An 18,485-nucleotide genomic window follows, 5' to 3' on the forward strand; every position below is an offset into this window, starting at 1 on the left:
CATATGTATGAACTATGTAATGCATTATATTACATGGATAGTAGCTATATTTACACTTTGGCTCATGCTAAAAAAAAAGTCGTATTGCATCTTTGTGACGTCAATCCAGACTTGCTCAAGCGAAAAGCATTTGTCTCAAACTCAACATGTTGTCCCGTTTTCAACATGCAGCCAACACCAATGCTCAAAAAACTTTTATTAGTCAACAAGAAAATGTAAAATCTAAGAAAACCAAATTTGACTTGGCTCTGGTAAAATTGTGTCTAAGTGTTACCACTAATGAAAAAAGTTCAAACTTGGCACTGTGTGTATGGGCTGAGCTCCCTAAAAGCCAGCTGCTGTGGAAGCTACTCTCTCTACTTGTGTTGCTGTCTCCTAGCAACATTACTATAGGACCGGGCCTTTCTACAGGCTCTGGTCAGACTGTGAAATAAATAGAGAGCAAAATGTCCTTAGTCAATGTGCCTGGCATCTTTTTAAAGATTACAATACAGTGATACTATTCTGAATTAACATTTGTTATTGTGTTGATACATTATGAAAAGATGGAAGTGAGTAGTCTATGATTATGGTAGTTCTACCATTGGCTGGTAAAGCAGCAAGTTTAACCTGCCCAGTGTAGAGTCACGGCTTAATAAACCGTGAGTGAGAACCTGTAAATCCTGTGTTTCAGCGCTAGAATATTTTATCATATTTCTTAAATCCATGTCATAGAAAACATTAAAAAAAATAAACATATGGGCTGCAGTGCATTAGGAGAAAATATTTAAACCCAGGTTTTTGTGGCATTTCATAACCGGGTTATGATGTCACAGAAAACCTCCAAGAAATATTTTCTCCCATATACTATTTATAAACATAACCAGATACTATAAGCTTAGCCTAATGATATCTCTGCTGCTGGTTACTGCAGTGCTTTTCGAAGAGTGGAGCCAATACATTAATCACTGTGGCTTGTGAAGGCACAAGCACAGTAAAACTATGATGTGAAAGACATCACAGTCATTGTTTCCTTTCTTATTCAGAAATAGGAATTGTTTCATTGGATCGCTGTTAAATATACAATTACATTTTGGCTGTCTGTTTTTCTTGTTTACTTTTACTTTTTGTTCTCAACTAACCTTTAAATATGGTGATTTTCGTTGCCTGGATAATACTGAATTATTTTTACTCACTGTAATCCAAACCATTTGTTGTTTTATATTTAATCCACACACAATTTCAAGTTCTTGCAACCTCCCTGATACTGTACTGTACTGTACTGCTGTACTGAAAACCGCCTTTCAGTTCCATAGTAGCGACCAATTTTGAAATAATTTAAGTTCTTATTAAACTGGGACTTTTTGGAAAGGTTTTTGGAAAAATGTTGGGACACCAGGAGAGTTGATGTGAAACTGAGACAGTTTTGCTCATACTGGGATGTTTGGTCGTGCCAAGGGGTACAGGATCTCCTGTTAATCCTTCCATTAGTGGCGAAAGAACATTATACGCACCCACGGTAATGGGATGTAATTGCACCACCGAAAAAATAGGTTAAAAGAAAAGGTTGAAAACCAGAACTGAACACATTTCTGCAAATTACAAACATGTTTTACTCAATAAAATATGTTTTAGCAACTGCTGTCTTTCTGGCTCTCCCAATATCGCACCACTTTCCTTGATGAGTTTGGGCAGCATGCGGGAGAATCTTACTGCCTGCTCCACCAACAGAAGCTGTTTAGGAGGTGAAAGCAATGAACACATTTTTCATTACAATTAGTGTTTTTTTATTTAGTTTGTTTTTTAATTGGCAGATCTCAGGCAGCGATGTACAGGTACTAGCACATGCATTACTGTGGCAGGGCTCAAGCCCTGCACCTGTAAATAAAGTGCTTTGTTTGATTGCAAATACAGGTTTTTTTTTTGTTTTATTTTTATTTTTTCAAATTATTGATTAATGATTATTCAATTAACTCTGGCCACATGCCTTTAAAAGAGGTCTGAAAAGCCAGTCCTGTTTTTCTTCTTTATCTACAATCTTGAAGCACATGACTGTGTATATAGCCAGGGTGAGTGAACCAAAACCGAGGCCATAACAGAGGGATTAGCTTAAGGGATTTTATCCCACAAAGGTATATTGAGTTTGTGTTAGGGAGAAGGTTGGCCGGTGTTTTTCCCACTGTGTTTTGGTTTGTATTTTTATATGTATTATTTTCACGTAGGCTGTGTTTGTGTATGCACTAGGACTACCATTGCTGTACCTTAGTGGCGGCCACCTACTACCTCACCTGTCTGTAACTGTTAATAAAATCTGGTCATCTGAGCAGCGGTTCAACTTGCCTCTCTGTGTCTCTCGTCTCTCAACGGACACTCACACGTAACAGAACACCCCTGTTACAATTACTTTATCAAAAATGTTTGTTACATGGTAGACAGCGATATCCATTCCTATTCTGACATGGTCAATTATATCGTTGTGTAAAAATGAGCTGTCCCAGTAACCCTTCTCAGACTGAAAATGTTACCTTTTTGAGTTCTGACTGACATTTTTTATTTTTTAACACAAGACCCAGGAACTGCCTCTGCACGCATAACTGCTGTGTCCAGATATAACATTAGTATTGAGATGTGATAGCATTCGATAAGGGGAGCAGTGAAAATGGCACTCTAGGTTACAAACATCTTGTGCAATAGTACGGCTATGACTACAAACAGGATATCTATTTTTTGAATACAAAATAATCTACTTGGTGTTAAAAGTGTGAATATTCCTAATTATCTCATAGAGAAGTCACATTTGTATTCACAACACTTACATGCATTCAAACTTGTTTATTTCCTGTTTAGATTAAATGGAATTGATTCATTCCTCTAGCGATGTTAGCAATTGTCTGGGAAACTGTTGAATTTCACAGACTTATAATCTTTGAAAATCTGGCCCTTGTTTCCCTGTTGGTCTGGTAACCGATTAGGCAGTGACAATTTATTAATTGGGATGTGCAAATATACTTTTGTGTAAGAGAACATGCATTATTGCATGCACTCTGCATGGAGGCATTAAACAAGCCTTGAGTCTAATCTAGCTGGCAAAAAGACTTAAATCAATAGGCTGATGAAGAGTTAATAAATCTTATCCCTGGCATTGCAATGATGGAAGGTAAAGATTGAAAACATTTATCTATATAGCCCACTTCATGCAAAACAGTTGCATCATATCAAATGAAAAGCTGGATTTGGAAGTGTCTTAATTTTAAAAAAGTGGTTGAGTCTATCGCATGTGTTAGTTAAGTGTGTAGACATCATAATTGGCTGTTTGTTGCTGTACCATTTAGAATTTTCTGACAGAGTGCCACTGGCAGTTAAGCTCAGAAATATCCCAAGTCTAAAAATACCTTTTAATAATTAAAACACTCAAAACATCCATAAATAATAAATGTGGTGTTATATACAATTAATATGTCTATTTACAGAGTTTAATTAATGAAAACAGTAGAAAATAAAATATATGAGAAGAAGTAAAATTAATGTTCTGCTTCTTTATATTCAGGTAAATATTCTCTGCATTTTTCTCCCTCCTGTTCTTAATCTTTTCAAAATATTTGTTGTTTTTTCAGATAAGAACAAGATGTGTATTATAGAGATGGAATGTCCATGTGTACACACCTTGTACAGATGGGCTTGAGCTGTAATGTCCACAATAAATGGTCTGCAAAAAGATTTTGGGGGTAATGGTCTGATTGACTTAAATTCAGGAATGAGTGTTAGAAGGGTCTAATTCTTATTTAATTATTATGAAGTTTAAAAAGTCAGTTGAATTCTGTCCAGTCAGGTGATGTTACAATTTTGCAACTAGTAAGTAGTGTTTTCTTTCAGTCAGTCACAATTCTAAATTCAACTGACACTACTAAATCCTGGTTTTAATTGACTAATTAAAGGTCATAAAGGTTATTAAAGAATGTTACTGGTTCCTATTAGAACTTCTACAACAAAATCCACTTTCACTGATTTTTTTTTTTTTTTTTTTTTTTTTTTTTTTCTCAAACACTTAGCTTCATGTCCAGTATCTCATTCTGGGTCCTGTTAAAGATTGTGATATTCTGGTGACAACTTGTTGTCGGCTTCTTCTGTTTTTTTTTTTTTTTTGTTTTTTTTTAACTAGGCCCCCAGATAGTTGAATTCCTAATGAGGCATATGTCTGACATTTTTTTTTCATTTTTTTCCACCTGGATTTAAAATGCTCTGTGATGATTTTGTATTGTTTGTTGCATATTGTATCTCCATGTTAAAATGCACTATTTTATTTTATATGTTCTTGGTGATACAGCTCCCTTCCGACCTGCGAGGGCTCTGTGTAAAGGGAACAGAGTGTCCTGGACTGGATGGCCAGACAATTAATTCCCAGGGTTAGTTGGCCATCCAGAAAGGGGGCGGAGCTCTGGTACACTAAATCATCGAACTGGAAGCCGCAGATTGGAGAAGCTGTTGCACTCGTTAACCAACAGATCATGATAGACTGTACAAAAGGGGACGGATTGCGGTTATCTGTTCCTTTGCTGTGGTTATGGTTAGCAAATGATACCGTGAGTGTTTATTTGTGTTTGTTGTGTCTAATACTGTGCTTGTTTGTGATTTATTAGATGGCTAAACATGATCCAGGAGCTGTCGCTTAAGGCCAGCATGAACCTGGACAACATTGCATCTTTGTTCACAATAAACTGTAATTAAACCACAAGCACTAAATCACTCACTGTGGACTTGTGTTTGTGTTTTGTTTAGGTGTTTAAAGAACAGGACTGTTTATTATTTTGGGACCAACCCAAAGATTACAGTAAAGCAATACATGCCGCTGTACTGCTTACAACTGTTATTATTTACTATGTGTTTTGTGTCATCAGACACTTGGATTTAAAAATAAAACGCCATTGCACCTGGATTATCGTTTATTGATCACCACAGCTCTCCTGCACCTGCACACTGGTAACCACTTTGCCACAGGTTAACATACATGTTCCTGGATTTAATGAGAGTACAACCCAACTTAAGTACTGTAAATGCTGAAACAAAACCTTAAAGATCAAATGAAAAGGTAAGAGTGTGCTGAATTATAAAAACTGTCTACTAATAAATGAAAAATGGCAGGTAGTGAAAATCACTTAACGTTACCTGACACAATGCTATTTAGATGAGAATGAACTAAAAATAGGCTTACCAATCTTGAACATATTGAACACACCTGCAATCAAGTCACAAGTCCCACAAGCAATATCAAAGTTTATCATGTCTGCAGGCTGTAACATCAGCGACATCAATATATGTTTATTATTACTAACTGCATTTCTGAATGTATTACTGAACAGGAAATATATTTCAAATCATTGGGTATTATTTGTTGCATTCCCTTGATGATACTGATAGCAATTATGTCAAGAGGGCTAAGCCTGTTAAGCATCATTGTGTATGGCTGCAATATATCTACTTCTGAATTTCAGTTTAATTACATACTGTAGTGACCCTGGGTCTGCTGTAGCCGCATTCAGGAAGGTTCTGTGACCCAGGGCCAACGGTTCAATTGCAGGAGGTGTTCATGGATGTCAGAGATGGGAGAATCACTACCAATCAGGGGCTTGAGTGGTACCCAGTTGCAACATTGTTGGCAAAAACCAAAGGATGAGATGTTGCAACCACCAGGGGATCGAGAGCTGGGTCTGCTTAGGATTGGTAGCTCTGGATGCGGGGATATGTAGTGGGCTGCTGCTGAGCTGCTGTTGGAGCAAAAAGAATAGAGAGACAGAGCAGAGCAGAAGACAAAGCCAAAGAGAAGCGGGACTAAAAAGGAACCAGAGACTGCACATAGTTGGCTGTAGCACATGGCCAAAACCATGTGCTTTGGACTTTCTATTATTTTATTCTCTTTTATTATTTGTCACATGCAGCTCAGCTATATGTGTAGCATGTGTGGTATAGTCCCAGCTTATTAAACTGTGAATTTGAGAATCTGCATATCCTGAGTGAGCCTACTTCATGTCCATGCAACACTACAATACTTTTTTTCATTGACACTGCAGTACTTCACATCATAATGCATTTTGGTCTAATGAAACAACAATTTGACTGCATTGATGAATCACCAACCTGAATTTATATATATATATATATATATATATATATATATATATATATATATATATATATATATATATATTATACCTGAATCATATATCCATGCATACAATGTAAAATGTGGCATAGCTGTTTTTTGCTTGTTTTATTAGAAACAGAACAGATAAACACACATTCTGTGAACATGTTTGTATACTTGACATTTTTCTTGTACTGTAGATTTTACTTACTATAACAATCACACACTGTTGCCAACCAATTATATTTGGTTACAAAATAAATCTTGTTTTTGATCTTTAACACACTGTAAGTCGCTATACATTGTTTTGTGATATTTGTGTTGCTCTCCTGAGATTTATGAAGTGTTTACGACGCTGTCCTTCCTCCTTGGTTGACTTCACATATAATGCTCCAGCTGGAGATTGTTTTTCTTTCAGGCAAAATACAGCTGTGCTGCAATCTGTATAGATGACAGAATAACCGAATAAATCTGCCCTCTAATGATCCCACAATTTGTCCTTGACCACTACTCTTTTTTTCTGTTGACCCAGAGTCTTTATATTCAAATGATATGGGGATTGCAAGTTCTCTTATTAAAATCATAACATCCCACCAATATGAGGGTTATTTTTGTATGCCCTCGACTTTTAAGTTATTATTAAGTGAAAATTTACGGAATTGGATACTATACTATGGGGTCTATTTTAATGATCTAAACACTAATACCGGATTGATTTAAATGTAGTGTTTGGGGTTTAAGAACTGGTGATTTAATATATGTTTTGGTCCAAGTGTGGCAGGATGGCTCAGCAGTGACATCCCCAGTCCAAGAAGCTGACACTGACACACACAGGTACTGCAGGTTGAAGCGCTGGTGTGTGTATTTATTATTTAAAAAATAAGAAATCACTTTTACAAAAACACTGCTCACAGAGCAAAATGAACATTTACACAAAACGAATCATTAGCACAAGCTCCACAAAAAAACAAGTACCGTGCTGGTCCTCCAGCACACACAGCAATGGTATTTCCTTCTCGTTCTTCCTCTTTGAACACCCACCTCGCCCACCAAATGCTGTAGGTTTTTATACACGTGATCATCTCCAGATTACCAAACACTTCAATCTGGAGATGGTCACATTCTGCACAAGACTTTTGTACATGCGTGGTCGACACCCAATTTGTCTATAATTAATTTGCTGCCAACGTATTCTCACGAGATGTAGTCTGGCAGAGACGAGCTGCAAACATTGCCACTGCCAGACTACATTAAGCTATAACAATAAACCATTCTGTTTTAAATGAACACCAAATCATAAACTAAATCACCCATTCTTAAACCTCAAATGCTGCATTTAAATCAACCCACAAAATTAAACACTGCCCCCTATTTATTTTAAATGCATTTGTGTGACCCTAAAACCATCTCTTTAGAAAAAAAAAGTCACTTCATTTGTTACTTACCCCATTGAAAAAAGTAAACTAAGTTTGCAAAAATGTACTATTTAAGTGTTTAAAGAATCATACACCACTTTAGATGCATGTGTATAATATCTTCTATTGAAACAGTTTGATTTAATGCCAATATTTCCAGTTTCAGATAAAAATTAATAGCAACACATTAAAAGGTCGGTGAACTGCACAATTGAAAGACTTCTTTTCAACAATACAAACTCTGATAATATCTGAGCTCACTAGATTAGCAGTGCTGCATATATGAGAACAGTGCAAGATAATCATCTTAGGTATGAGATTCATTGCTCACTGTCACATAAATACTCTGGAGAGTATGCCAAGATAGGTGCCAAACACAGCAACATGCTTTGAAAATAGTTTTTATATTTGCTTAACGTTTCAAGAGACCGACCATAATATATTTCAGAAGAAAAATCTTCTAAAAGGAGTTGAAAAAGTAAACCCTAGCCAATACTTAGTAAGAGATTAAAGAGGTCCAAGAACAGGTCAAGTGGAAGATAAAGGAAAATATCAAGCAAAAAGCAGGGAGGCCCCACATGAGTTGTGGGTTTTTCTGTGAAGACAGAAAAATCTTTATTGACTCATCAAATGATATAAATTTCCTCTGTTGAGCCATCTAGAAACGTTCTGCAGAAATCCTTCTCTCTATAGTCCACTCTATAAAGTTGGGAGAATAGCAAGCACAATGTGAGATTGTGGCTCAAATCAACAGCTGGGGCAAAAAACGGTGAGTTTAATTTTCAATTCAGAGGACCAAGAGTGAAATTCTAAACAAAAGGTGCAGGTACTCATATGCGCAGCCAGCTGTAAACATGAAAAAAATGAAACAGTTCGAGTGAAAATGAATACTTTTTTTTTTTTTTTAACTTGTATACATATCGGTACACAATACATTTATGAATACAAAATAAGCCTTAAAAAAATAACTTAAACATACCAGGCACGACTCTTAAAAAAAATGATGTACTTGGCCATTTTAATCTTCATATTATTCTCTGAAATCATCCCCATTGTGAAAGGATAGCATCACGCCCCAAGCTGTTACTGGCAGGAGAGAGACCCAAAGATGGAAAGCTGCAGTTTAAGCACTGTTGCACAGTTTATTAACCCTCTGCGTTCCATTTATTCAATGTTTGTCAGGCTCGTCAGGTCCAATTTATTTTCACACGCGCTGTTTATTTTACATGTGCTGTTTATTTTTTTTTTTTAGAGTCAAACAGGTTTAAAAGTCATTGAATTGCAAAAGGATACTCAAAATGCATCTCTAACCAAGCCCCACCCCTTGTTTGTTGTATTTTTCACATACCTCTTTATAGACGTGTATACTGATAAATCCTCTCCTGATCACTCATTTTATCACCAAACTCCTCAATAATGCGATAAAAGTCATTATTTTATTACTACAACATCTCAAAAAGCTCTGCAAATGTCTGTGATATTTTTTGAGCACTGGATGCAGAAGCAGTTATATCCTTTGTTAGAGACAAAGAGACCTGTGCTTTATGTCTTTTTGATGATGTCGGACAGGCACCGAAATTGGACTTGAAAGGGAAAATCGTAATGTTGGACCTGGTCCGACATAGGACCGTAAAGGGTTAAACAAACAAACAAAACACTGGAACAAATAAATAGACACAATGGCCAAAATAAAAGATTAAACAAAACAATACTGACAACAAACACTAATGTCAGGCTGTGCATTCACCTTCATTAGCACACACAGTGAAACACTCATCTACTCCCTCTCCCAGAGGTAGGCTTTCTCTTTTCTTTTATACGTATGGCCATTCCCCAATTGCCACCAATTACCTAGCTGGGGAATGGCCACAACTGTATAAAAGAAAAGAGAAAGCCTACCTTTGGGAGAGGGAGTAGATGAGTGTTTCACTGTGTGTGCTAATGAAGGCGAATGCACAGCCTGACATTAGTGTTTGTTGTCAGTATTGTTTTGTTTAATCTTTTATTTGGTTCTTTTACCTGCACCGCATTTACGGCACGGGTAGATTTAAATCAATCCCTGCCAACCTTACATTTATACACACACACGCTATTTACACAGCAGGGCTCTTGGCCTGCCACATCCATACTTTCCAGACCCAGGGTACTCATCTACAACAGGACCTGGCCATGCTACGATGACAGCCTTGGATTGTAACCTATATCCCTGTTATTTATTTGATTTACTATTATTTTTTACTTATTATTTATCCTAGAATAGTATATTATGTGTGCTTCTCTGTTGTGTTTATATGTAGATTAATTACCAGATCTATTCCAGAAAAAGATGAGTGTATTTCAGTCAGGAACAATATAAAAGTAGGCATCATGTTTTTTTTTTTTTTTTTTTTTTTTTTTTTTTTTTAATGTATTTATTTTAATATTGTGGTAACTACATAATAAGTAAAGTGGCAGAAGACACATTTTCATAAATTAATATCATTACTGTGGTTTACTTATGCCTTTTTGTAATTGTACACACAAGTGAAAACTCAAATGCAATTTAAATAAACTTGTCTAAAAAATGTAGAAAAGGCGGCACTGTACATTAATTTAATACAGTTAGGATTGCCAACTTGCCCCATAATTCTGGGACACTAAGACAGGTCAGGTTTTTAAACTCCCCTCTAAACCACAAATGAATTGATTTTAAATCAACAAGTAAAGTGGGAGTGAATTGTGTGAGTGGCTTCAATAAATGTGTTTAATTGTTTAATTGAGGTGGCAATTTTACCCGGAGAGCATCATAACACATTGTATTAAAATCGTTTTACTTGAAATGTTATATGTTAAACAATATCTATAATAACTGTGCAATTCTGTAGTTACAGAGAATGTTTACACACACTATTTTTTGTTTAACCTTGTGGTTAAGGTTCTATTTATCTAATATGTCTTCCTGCTTCAAACAGTCCCACCCCAATCAAACAAATACAGCAAATTAACTGTAGAGGTCCGATTGATGGAAATGATCCTCACAGAAAGTAATTCCCTTCCCAGACAGGTGTGTGCTTTTGGTAAATAGTAAGTAAAATAATTAAATTAATTTAGCAACAGTTAACGCAATTCACACTAAAATCTCTGCCTGCAGCCACCCCTGCGGCACCAGCATGTCATTTAAACAGACACAGTCATCTTACTGCCATCTCACTGACATCTTTATCAAGACTGCCACCGAATACAGATGGGCTGTAAAAAAAAATATTAACAACATTTAAATACTATTTAAGTAGTATGCCTCAATCTCCCTTGCCTTTCTCACCATACTGGCTGCCACACATGTCTCAATGCTCATGAGATAATCAAGCAATTCGCCTTGAGGCACACTAGTTTGATTGGTGCCAGCTATGTGGGGAGCTGTAATGCATGTCCTGTCTGACAGTGAATAGTCTAACACACACATGCATGTAATTCTATATAATTTTCATTTTGTTTGCCCGTGGACAATATGTTGTTGTTGTTTTTTAAATGTCTGTCAGCACTTGATATGGTGCCAACCCTTGGGAACAGGGGATTTCAAAAGACAAAAAACATTTTTTACATGTACGACTACATTTTATACATTAGGATACGCCTTGATCAATTAGTTCATTTCTCAAGGTAGTGCCATTGAAATGATTCATTGTATTACCATCTCAAGAGACCAGTCTTTTTGCAGGAAGCTGAAAAAAAGGCAGGCCAGCATCACAGTGTCTTTTTAAAGATTGGGAACAATATTTTTGGCTTTCTGTGTTTACGTTTTACAAACAGCATTCTTCCAAATAGTAAGTAATACATATAAGCAGTTTGCATTAATTGTAATTAAAACAATGTCAATGTTCAATCATTTAGAATTACAGCAGGATCTGCATGTTCTTTTACCTGCACTGCATTTACAGCATGCTGCCTGATGCATTGTTGTTGCATCACAGCATTTCATTATTCTTGACACCAGGTGGCAGAAGAAAACAGAAGAGATCCTTAAAATAACAGCACGGCCGCTGTGGCCTTTTGGAAGACAAAAACCTTGCAGCTAAAAACAGGACTTTTTTTTAGACAGGAAGTGAAGAATTGTTTGTTTTGATGGAGGAATCCCAAAATGTCAGATCTTGATTATTTAAGTTGTGAGACATGTCTGAGAGGTCAGATCTTTCAAAGTATTCAATATATCTTCTTGATACTCGCTACGCATGCAGAACTGCTCTTTTAGTTTAATAATGTGTCAGCTAGGGGTTTGCAGAGAACCCATGACTCGTACTCGAAAACCAGTACTCGTATGAATACTCATACTAAGATTTACTCAGATGATGTCACCGGAAGCAGCTGGGGCTAAAACCGGAAGAGTCATTAAGATACCTTTCTGGTCCTGATTTTCACTTAGAAAGTAACCATACATTATTTAACTCTCCGACAGTGGCACATATCGATTACACACTCAAATGCACCCCACAAACATAAACATTGTTAAAAAAGACAAAGAATTATACTTAGCTCCACTGTTACAGATTGTATTACACTGGTCCCTCCTCCGTCCTCCTTGGATTGGCTATCTCTATCCAGACTTGTGATTGACAGGCATCACTGCCCACTTGAAGCCAGGAGCTGATTCAGCGCATTTTTTTTGCGTAAATATATTTTTCTATGAATAACTATTAATAGCAAAATTACTTGTGTATTGTGCTGAAAATGTGCCATATTACTTACGAATATACGTTTGTACTCAGACTCAGGCACACTCCTAGTGTCAACTTTTACCTATTGGTGACAACAGATGTTAATGTAATGAAGCACATGTAGTGAAAACTGCAATGCCACTAATAAAAATTGACATTGTACTTACAAGAACTCCTGAATGACTGTAGTTATCGCCTTCTCTGTAGTTTCTCCAGGCTATCTAACAATAGTAAACACTGCTGAGTATGTAAAGTCAGTATCGCAGGATAACTGGTTTCTTAATTATGAGCCTCTATAGTGGAAATCAAGACAGATATGGCATCCCTTCAGCACCTTAGAACTCAACACACTTTAAGCAGACCTGGAGAAAAAACTATAATAGATACAGCTAGTGTACTTCTTGCCGAGGTAGCTAAGGTGGTTAGAATTTGATACAGTAGAGTAATATATATATATATATATATATATATATATATATATATATATATATATATATATATATATATATATATATATATATATATAGTTCTATTATCATATACAACTACTATTTTTACCCTAAATCTGTTGATGATACCAAAAAATTTAAAACATTCACAAAAATGGTTTGTGTTCTCTCCTTTCAATGACGCGGTTTACTTTTCACAGAGGAGAGGATTAATATTTACATAATATACATGTTAACTGTATCTTGGTAACAAAGTTGTAAAGCGCTTTGTGATGGTGGTCCACTATGAAAGGCGCTATATAAAAATAAAGATTATTTATTATTTATTATGTGTCCATATAATAGACAATCACTATCTTACTAACATAATGAAAACAAAAACTGTATATAAAACACATACAGTAACTGTTATTTTTACAGATTACATAAAATAAGTCATTTCAAGTCATTTCAAGATACCGTTAAATGATTTCCTGTGAAACATTTTTGAATGGACTTCCTGACCGTTAAGAGAAATCTTTAAATAAACAAGGTATCTCAAAATGACTCCACGTGAAAATATAGCAAGTCAAATGAAATCTGTAAATGAACAAGAAGTAATTTAGATATCTTGAAATAACATCTTGTCTAAATCTCTAATTGACAGTTTGGCGTACCATGCTTGCAAAATCCACATGGTTTATAGAGATCTACAATGCATTTTAAAGATATCTGTAAACCGATTGGAGATATCTTTATTTCATTTTTAGATAGCTCTAGTTGGTTTACAGACATCTTAAAATACATTTTAGATATCTCAAAATGTTTAAAAATATCTGTAATTCAATTTGAGATGTCTGAAGATATTTTAAGATATCTTAAATTGCATTTTAAGATATCTCTAAATGATAATTTGTCTTGTCATACAGAATCAGACGTTTGATAAACAATTATATGTAATGTGTTTTTGTTGCATTTATCATACAGTTCTTGAACTCATATTTTCAGTTACTGTCAAGATGAAAAATCACTTGATAGCAGGAAACCAGATTATCATTGTTGTGTTTTTTCCTGTTGAAAATGACCTCTTCGAACTTTTTCAGCCAACAACAAGAAATGGTTCCACTAAGATATAGTATTCACTGACTTTTTACCATGAGTGATTTATTGTGTAGAAATGACCCATTCAGTAGAACTACTTGTTAAAATGTATTGCCTACACCAAATTCTGCAGTCCAGAGCCAGACTGAGTATACACTTTTAGTGTCATACTGCAACAGTCAATTTGTGTCCGATTATACATAACACAGCAAAACATCTAACACAAAAACCTGTTAGCTAATAAGCTGCTAGAAAGTTACTCCTATCTGTGACTGTGTTTGCTCCTTTATCCGTCATGTCCTCGTTGTTTACACTGAACAAGATGGCAGGTATTTTATTTTTTCTTAACTCATATGTACATATTAGTTTAATGTTTTTTTTTTTTACGAATTAGACTTAATAATAACTACATAATTACATTGCATGAGTATATTATATTTGTACGGAATATAACTGTTGAAAGTGTTTGAGAATTCCACCTATTTTAACACTTGACTTTTCTTAGACCATCCCATTTTAAGGATTGACTGGCTGTGTTGGTTTGTGCTGGGGGAATGAACGAGCGTTCCTGGAGGGTACTTTCTTCTTTTAGTTTTCCCATGCAGCTATGATTTAGCCTTTTTTTTTTGTTTTGTTTTGTTTAAATAGATACTGATTTTTATTTTAAAACTAAGTTTAACCATTTGTAGTCTACATGGTTGAATGTGTGAATTGTGCTGTGCTGTATGTCATTTTATTTCAAAATATGTCCTTAATGAAGCCAGTGACCTTACGTTCTTTTGGGAATATATCCATTTGTTGGGCTTTAATTGAATTTGCTTTACTTATCCCCTATTCACTCTCAGTGCTGTAAGTTTAGGAACTCTACTTAAATGTAACTGTTTCTGTGCCTTACTATTGACTTGGACTGATTGGTTGCTTTTGAATTTGATTGCTGCATTGATTTATTTTGGCATTTATATGGTTTAAAAGTTTTATTTTCTTTATCGGTATAGCTGCCCACGGCCTTGCGATTCTTGGTTGTGTGAAAATTACACTTTTGTAATTGTAAACTTTATTACTCAACAAAATAACCTGTGTATGGGAAAAGTATTAACCTACATAATTTTGTGTAACATAGCATTCACCTAGGTTACATAAGCACTTTACAGATAATTCAGTGTTGTGTTTAACATATTAGAGCTAAAAAAAACAGTCCATTACTGGCTGTTAATGGATGCTTCTCAGCCAATTTGAATTTTTTTTTCATACGCTTTATATTAACTAAATATGTTTGCAATACAGTTCTTGTTTTGTAACTCAATGAGGAAATGTAATAATGCCTACCGAGATAAACAGAGAGAGAAAGAATGTCTGGAATTCTTTAATAGCCTGCATCCTCCACTAATGAACGACTGCTGTCATATCAGGATACAGCATAATCGGTTTGGAAAATTACACAATTGTTTTAATGTGCTGTGCTGTACATTATTTTAGAAGAATTAATTTGCATATAGAGTAGAACTGTTCATAAATATATTATAGACCTGCAATGAAAACCGGTTTCATGAACTTCATTATTCACATTAAGGATTTCTGTGTGTTTGTATTTATGTGTGCTAACTTGCATGAATGGTCTCAGGTGTGTTGGAGAACAGTTACTCAAACAGACATTTTCTGCTAATAAGCTGAACTTATTAAGCTTTTCTTTACCTTTTTAATTTAGAATGTTAAAATGATGCATAATGGCAATTAGTCTTATCGTGCACTGTTTAGTATTATAGATTATTCTATGGCAGTGAATTACCATTTTTAATTTGCTGAATATTTCTAATCAGTAAAATAGACTGTAAAATACCAGTAGTATATCAGCGGCATGCAGCATATACTAATTCTAGTACAAAAAAAGAAAAGTTGCCATTGCATGGAAATAAATGATGTGTTTTATAAAAAAAAAAAAAAAAAAAAAAAAAAACAGTTACACAGGTAGTTACTGTATATACAGTGGCTTGCAAAAGTATTCAGCCCCCTGACCAATTCTCTCATATTACTGAATTACAAATGGTACATTGAAATTTTGTTCTGTTTGATATTTTGTTTTTAAACACTGAAACTCAGAATCAATTATTGTAAGGTGACATTGGTTTTATGTTGGGAAATATTTTTAAGAAAAATAAAAAACTGAAAAGTATTCAACCCCTGTGCTGTGGAAGCTCCCAATTTGCACCGATGAAACGTGTCCTAACGAGGACACAATTACCTTACCATTGGCCTCCACCTGTGAATCATTAAAGTTGTTGTCACATTTTCTGGATAAAAACCCCACTGTTGAAGGACCATTGGTAAGGCTGTGAATCTGAAGGAAAATGAAGACCAAAGAGCATTCTACAGAAGTTAGAGATAAAGGAATACAAATGCATAGATTAGGGAAAGGGTACAAAATAATATCCAAGTGTTTGGATATCCCAGTGACCACAGTTGGATCAATAATCAGAAAGTGGAAGTTGCATCACACCACCCAGGCACTGCTAAGAAAAGGCCGTGCCTCAAAACTCAGCGCTTAAACAAGGAGACTTGTGAGAGAAGCCACAGAGAGGCCAACAATCACTTTGAAGGAGCTACATAGTTCAGTGCCTGGGAGTGGAGTAATGGTGCTCCAGTCAACCATATGAAGAGCTCTGCATATCACTGGCCTGTATGGGAGGGTGGCAAGGAAGAAGCCTTTACTCAAAAGTACCATCTGAAAGCACGTCTGGAGTTTGCCAGAAAGCATGAGAGTGACCCAGGTGCGATGTGGGAAAAGGTTTTGTTGTCAGATGAGACCAAGATAGAGCTTTTTGGCCAAAACTCAAAGCGCTATGTGTGGCGCAAACCTAACACTTCCCATGCCTCAAGACACACCATCCCTACAGTGAAGTATGGTGGTGGCAGCATCATGCTGTGGGGATGCTTCTCATCAGCAGGAACTGGGCATCTTGTTGCAATTGAAGGAAGAATGGATGGAGCAAAATACAAGAAAATACTGCAAAAGAATGTGCTTCAGTCCGCTAAAAAACTGAAGCTTGGGAGGAAATTTACCTTTCAGCAGGACAATGATCCCAACCACAAGGCCAGAGCAACATTGGAGTGGCTCAAGAACAAAAAGGTGAATGTCCTACAGTGGCCCAGTCAAAGTCCTGATCTCAATCCCATTGAGAATCTGTGGCACTATTTGAAAATTGCGGTCAACAAGGTTCGTCCAACCAACCTGAACAACCTGGAGCAAATCTGCCAAGAAGAATAGGCCAAAATCACTCCAACACTGTGTGCAAAGCTGGTACATACTTGCCCCAAAAGACTTAAAGCTGTTATTGCAGCGAAAGGTGGCTCTACCAAATATTAATGTGTGGGGGTTGAATACTTATGCAAGCAAGATATTTCAGTTTTTTATTTTTCTTAAAAATATTTCCCAACATAAAACCAATGTCACCTTATTAAAATTGATTTTGAGTTTAAGTGTTTAAAATAAAATATCAAACAGAACGAAATTTCAATGTACCATTTGTAATTCAGTAATATGAGAAAATTGGTCAGGGGTCTGAATAATTTTGCAAGGCACTGTAATACGAATGTATTCATCAGACATTTTAGATTTGGTACTAAATATACATGCCTCCAATATTTTAAACACTTAATCAATAGATGCATTGTGCTACATTATGTTATCTTATAACCTATGAAGTCATTGTTAATGACCAATTCTCTTTTTAGTTCTATGCAATGAATTGGTATCTCAGCCCACTGAGCTGAATAAAAAAGCATTAGCTGCACTCAAACGGTAAACCATAAGGTTCAAAGACAAACATCTTACCCTTCAACCAAAGAGCAAGCTCTGTAAAGAGGTATGTTAGTGTCTTATGTTGATGTCAGTATTAATTCATGAGCCACTAGGAAGAGATCCATGATGAATATAATACATGTTGCAAAGATTGAAGAGATGATAGGAAATGGTAAGTTAGGAGATTTTTGTATGATAAACATTTAGACTTAATGCAAGGTGGCTTTAAATTGTATAAAGTCAGAAATCAGAGAAAAAGAAAGAAAAAAAAACTTTGATCTGCAAAACAAACTAAGCTTATACACTTTAAATAGTCTATGTAATTACTCCGGAGTTACCGATATGAAATAATTATTTTTTGTACATACAATTGCATTTTAGAATGGTGCTGACTGTCTTTCATTTGCAAGTTGTGGGTTTGAGGTACCTAGGAATCTTTGTGCTTAAAGTTAGATTTAATTATCTAGCCTTTTGAGTTAGAAATCTGCTTCGGCTTTAACACAGTCAATATTGTCAATGTCAGAGTATTGGTTTCAGAGTACAAGTATTCCGAAACCTTTGAGATTCAGATGCTATTTATGAAATAGTACCGGTAATTAATAATTAGCTCTGAAGATGCTGATCAGTTTAGACAGCCCCCAATGGAGGACATGTTGCCATATACTATACTATTAGATATACTAATGGTCTCTTCTTCCCCCCGGATTGGTTCTTGATCTCTGAACTTGAGATTGACAGTCGTCACCCCCTATTGGAACCAGAAGCTGATTCAATAGATTAAAAAAATAAATAGTAATAGAACAATTATGAGGAAACAATGAATCAGTATCCTCATAGTCAATGCCACCCCAGTAAAGGAGATTGTAAAGACCGGGCTTTATAGTACATGGTCCAACCTTTCTGTGGTTTTGTGAATTTGGCCAGTGGTATCTAAAC

The sequence above is a fragment of the Polyodon spathula genome, chromosome 4 (assembly GCF_017654505.1).
Source record: "Polyodon spathula isolate WHYD16114869_AA chromosome 4, ASM1765450v1, whole genome shotgun sequence".
In the NCBI taxonomy this organism is placed as follows: domain Eukaryota; kingdom Metazoa; phylum Chordata; class Actinopteri; order Acipenseriformes; family Polyodontidae; genus Polyodon; species Polyodon spathula.